The sequence below is a fragment of the Carassius gibelio genome, chromosome A19 (genome assembly GCF_023724105.1).
Source record: "Carassius gibelio isolate Cgi1373 ecotype wild population from Czech Republic chromosome A19, carGib1.2-hapl.c, whole genome shotgun sequence".
NCBI classification, from domain to species: Eukaryota; Metazoa; Chordata; class Actinopteri; order Cypriniformes; family Cyprinidae; genus Carassius; species Carassius gibelio.
Window position 1 is genome coordinate 28,926,327 of NC_068389.1, and position 6,000 is coordinate 28,932,326.

The window sequence follows — 6,000 nt, forward strand, 5'->3', positions numbered from 1 at the left end:
AACAGATGCTCTGTTTTTTCCAAATTTTACGGAGAATTTTCTGCATTCATATTTAAATTATTGCACCCATTTAGATGTGGCCGAGATATTAGCCTGAGACTTCACACTCTCTGCAATTTCCAGAATTTGTGACAATATGATTCAGACAGTAAAAAATAACATTTTAACTTCCAGTAACCAGGGCTAACTTTTCTTCCTTGCATTCATCATCAGAAAAAGTAATATAAATTGCTGCATGATCTGTTTAGAGGTGCGGGTGAGATTTCTGCTGATGTCAAATATGAAATTAAAGAGTCAGATATTAGCCCCAGGTCTATACGAGATTTTTGAGAAAGATCAGATTTAAACCAAGTGAACATGGGGCTATCAGGGTTTAAATATCTATGTGCATCAATCAGGTTCAGACATCTACATAACTTTCCTATTAAGGGGTTAATGCTGTTAGACACAGATCTAGATGGAAATCTGTCAGCAACAAAGTCTGGCGCTTCATTGAATTCACCATCAATTAATGTAAAGGCAGAGGGATACTTAAGTTTCCGATTATTTACATTAAGGATTAAACTATCATAAAGAGTTTTATTGTTTGAAGAATTGTTGAACCCATATAAGTTAGCCATTATAAAGAGATTGTTATTCAAGAAAACAACTGAGATAATCCATCTTCCTATCCCTGAAGAAAGAGTTTCTATAATTTTCCCCTGAAATCCATAATCAAGTAGAACAGCGACCCCACCTGACGAACTAGCGTTATGACAGAAAGATATAGAGCTTCCCCACTGGGTACGCCAGAACTTTTCATCATTCACACAAGAGTGTGTCTCTTGCAAAAAATAAACATCCCTTTTCATGGATTTACAAAACAAAAATAAAGCTTTTCGTTTATTTAAGTCACGTAGCCCCCGAACATTCAAATAAAAACAAGAGAAATACGAACTAAAAATAGTAGTGGAACTCAACTCGGAGTAAATGGAACTGTTACAAACAGATACGACAAATAAAGTACTTCTTAGAAGATGTGCAGAGCATAAAGCTTGAATTCCCAATAAAGTTTGGGAAGGCCAACACACTCTGTTGTGGACCCCGAAACAAAAGAAAAGAATAAAATCAAAAAAGGTTAATAACAACAACAATATTAATAATACTAATAATTAAAAAAAGTTAATAAAAAACATACATTTCTTGCCTTTTCAACGAGTGGCCAGAGTTTGTTTCTAGCCTATTTGTCTTCCTGAGTGAGATCTTCCAAGATCCGAATTTTCTTCTGTTTCAGCAGCTCAGATCGTTTGGCTTCCGCCCATATTGCATCATGGCAAGTGCGGGCTAAAAACTTACTGGACGATGATACGCCGAGGGTTGGAGTTTCCAGACTTGAGGCTAAGTCTATGTGCGATGTCAACCATGTCCTGTAGTAGAGCTGTAATCGGGCCTTAAGTTAGGCCCGACAGGTTTCGGCCCGAACCCGACAAGTACATTTTGATTGACAGCTTTTTTAAAGCCCGTACCCGTTTACAGCCCGACATTATTCAAATGTGCGCACGCACACAGTTCTTTTGCCTTTTGTCAACAATGAGTAATTTATTAATGTTTTAACATAATTTACTCATAACTAACGTAGACCAGACCACTTGGAAGTTGGAATAATGAAATAAAATAAGTCCTCTGTGACATCGTAACATCTCAGCATTCTAGACATGGTCTATTTATAGGTTAAATGAGCCTAACGCAGCAATAAAAACGAGTCATTTAAAACAAATTAAATTAAGATAAATTTTAAATTAAGATGGGTATTTGGCAATAACGATATTTGTAACTAATTCTAAGGAAAGAGTATATAAGTAATAATTTCTTTTGAACTTTATTTTATTAGTCTCCTCTGTTAATGTAATGAGCCCTTGGACGACTCCAGTGAGTCGGCTGCGCTATTGGTCGGCGGTTGGCAACAGCTAGACTGTGACTGGGCAGGAGATGGCGGAAGGAAGTGAGGGGACAGGAAGTGAGATGGGATTTGAAGAAGAAGGCGGGAGAGATAGGAATGTTTGGAATGTTATGAGGTCAAGAAAACGGAAAAAAAAGGAGAAAGCAGTACCTAATATAGATGAAACAGATAGTGAACAAAGTGTGACAATAGCAAATAAACAACAAGAGGAAGAATATAAAGTGATCATGAAACTATCTCAGGAGGGGTCATCGTTTGGTGAGTGGAATCAGATTCAGTTAACAAAGTCGATAAACAAATTGTTAGGCGAGGTTAAAAATGCAAAAGTATTGAGAAGTGGAGCGCTGCTGATTTTTTGTAGGAATAAAACGCAACAAGAGAAAGCCATAGAACTGAACAGAATGGATGGCAAGAGAATAAAGTGTATCTTGACTGGAAACAAGGCGTTGATTCGAGGGGTTATCACAGGAATACCGATAAATGTTGCAGAAGATCAAATCAGAGACAATGTAACAGGGGCAAAAGTGCTGGAGATAAAACGCCTTAGAACAACCAGAAATGGGGAAAAGTGCAATAGCCTGTCTGTAATGATTAAGTTTGATGAAGAAAAACTTCCAAGTAAGATATATATAGGCTACATGAGCTATGAGGTCAGGCCATACATCCCTCCCCCACTGAGATGTTTTAAGTGCCAAAGATACGGTCATGTAGCAGCAGTGTGTAAAGGTAAACAAAGATGCAGTAGGTGTTCAGGCGAGCATGAGTATGGGGAATGTGGAGAAGGAGTAAAGCTGAAATGCTGTAACTGTGGAGTGGAGCACAGTTCAGCGTACCGTGGATGTGAAGCTAGCAAGAGGGCAATGGAGGAGCAGTGAGTGAGATCGCTGCAAGGAATAACTTATGCAGAAGCTGTAAAGAAAGTGTCTAAGGAAAAAGAAGCCTATAAACCAGATCTCAAAGAAAATAAAAGTGGGTCTTGTGGGAAATGTGAGACAATTGAGGCAAAGGAGGATTTGTTAGTTATGGGCAAAAATGAATTTGTGTTGTTTATGGTTGAGGTGATAAACTGCTCGGCACAGACAGACAGGAAGACAGAAAAGATCAAAATAATAGTTAAGTCAGCAGAAAAATATCTAGGAATAAAAGGGCTTAGCTGTGAGGCAGTGGAAGAAATGATAGTGGCAGGAAGTACAAGCTCGCAGACATGGGTTGGTGGCTCTTTATGATATTAACTATTTTGCAATGGAACTCCAGAAGCCTAATAGCAAATGGACAGGAATTTCAAGTGTTATGTCTCAGATTTAGCAGATAGAACTCATGTAATATGTGTGCAAGAAACATGGTTAAAACCACAATTGGACTTTTTGTATGGATATACGTCAATTAGGAGAGATAGAGAAACAGGAAAAGGTGGAGGTGTAGCAACTTTTGTTAAAAGTGGGGTAAGATATAATGTTATAAGTAAAGGAAAAGAGCATGAATCTGTTGTAACTGAAGTATGGTCAGGGCAAGACAGTATAAAAATAGTCAATTTTTACAACCCTTGCAATAAATTAGGTACTGATATGTTGGAATTAGTTTGTGGATCAATGCAGGGGAAAATAATGGTGTGTGGAGATTTTAATGCACACAGTACATTGTGGGGAAGTAAAAATACAGATATAAATGGATTAGAAGTAGAGAAATTTATAGATGATAAGGAGTTGGTGTGTATTAATGATGCAAAGGGCACACGGTATAATAGTGCTAGTAATACAGAAAGTGCTATTGATCTAACACTAGTATCATTTGAAATTGCAGGAATTAGTGCATGGGAAGTAAAAAGTAGGTCAACAGTGGGTAGTGATCACTACCCAATAATATCTAGGATTGGCATAGAGGTACACCAGGATGAGGAAGTGAAAATACCAAGGTGGAAATTGGATAAAGCTGACTGGCAGACATTTAAAGAAGCTAGTGAGAGCAAGTGTGTGGAAATACTGAGTAGAGATATAACAGATGTGGAGGAAATGAATAGTGTAGTAGTGCAACCATTATACAAGCAGCAGAAGAAACAATTCCAAAAAGTACAGGAAGTAAACAGGGAAAAAGTGTGCCGTGGTGGGATGAGAGCTGTAGAATAGCAGTTAAAAGAAGAAATAAAGCATTTAGGCAGCTTAAAGCTCATCACACACTGGAAACTTTAATTAGCTACAAAAAGGCACAAGCAGTAGTTAGGAAAACAATAAGGTCAGTCAAACGTGTGTATTGGAGACAGTATTGCAATAAAATTGGAAGTGAAACTCCGTTGTCAGACATATGGAGAACAATCAGAAGAATGAGTGGATTAGGTAGAAAGGTCGAAATGCCAGTGTTATGTAGCAATAATAAGAATGCAGTTAGTAATGCAGAAAAAGCAGAGCTTTTGGTAGAAACTTTTGTGAAAATCCACAGTTCTGGAAATTTGTCCGCAATAGATAACCAGTATAGGAAGAAGACATTGTTGGAAAATCCTGGAATGAAAGACAGTAGATTTGTACCAGGAGGAGATATGGACCTGCCTTTTACTATGTTTGAATTAAAAAGGGCTATCCTAAGTGCACGACAAACAACACCAGGGAAAGATGCTATATGTTATAGCATGCTAGGGCATATGAGAGATGCATCACTGGAGGTAGTATTAAGGCTGATCAATATGATGAAGGAATGAAGGTAGAATCCCACTTGAATGGAAACAGGCAGTGATAGTCCCAATACTCAAACCTGGTAAGAATGCTTTAGACCCGTCAAGTTCTAGACCTATAGCGTTAACATCACAATTAGGGAAAGTCATGGAAAGGATGGTAACAGATAGGTTAAGTTACTATATGGAAAGTAAGGGTCTCGTTTCAACATATCAGTCTGGATTTCGTAAAGGGTAGGGGAACAATGGATACTGTTTTGTGCTTCGAAGCAGAAGTAAGAAAGCACAAACTAATAAGGAAAGTGTAATTGCTGTGTTTTTTGACGTCGAAAAAGCATATGATATGCTGTGGAAGGATGGACTTCTTATAAAACTTGTCAAATTAGGAATAAAAGGTAAGTTATTTGGTTGGGTATTAGATTTCCTGGACAGAAGAACAATAGAAGTTAAGGTTGGTACAGAGTATACAAGTAAGCATATAGTGGAAAAAGGTACCCCACAAGGTAGTGTGTGCAGCCCCATACTGTTTAATATTATGATAAATGACATTTTTGATCAGGTAAATGGAAATATAGGTAAGTCACTTTATGCAGACGATGGAGCACTCTGGGTTAGAGGTCGAAATGTAGAATATCTTAGAAAGAAAATGCAAAATGCAATAGAGAAAGTTGAACAATGGACTTATAAATGGGGATTTAAACTCTCAATCCCAAAAACTAAAGTTATATGCTTCTCTAAGCGCCACAAAGTAGTGCCACTGAAATTGTATGGACAGGATTTGGAACAGGTTAAGGTGGTGAGGTTTCTAGGAGTTCTCTTTGATGAGAGGTTGACTTGGTGTCAGCATATTGATAAGGTCAGAAATAAGTGCAAGAAGATCAACAACGTGTTGAGATGTCTATCAGGGCGAGACTGGGGAGCAAGTAGAGCTTCGCTAATAAACATCTATCAGGCTCTCATGAGAACTGCCTCTGACTATGGTTCCTTAGCGTATATGTGGGCTTTGGAATCTAACCTTAGCAGGAGAGATGCTGCTGCGTATTAGGAGGGTCAAGATCATGTTGGCATATTAGACTAATTTACAAGGACATAGCATGGTGCACCCCACAAAAACTGTCTTGCAAGAATGCGCAGAGCATAATAAAAGTAATTTTTACAGTTTCGGATGGGTGGGGGATGCTAAGGCTCAAAATGCAGGTCTCAGTCAGTTGCAAATAGGACCCACTGTGGCAATATCAAATATACCACCCTGGAAATTTATAAAACCATCTGTAAATGTAAGCTTACAACAAATACTAAAAGAAAACTCAAAAATAATGCCACAGTGGATAATAGTTCAAAACTATGTAGAGCAGTATCAGGAGGAAGTATTCATTTTCACGGATGGATCAAAGCAGCC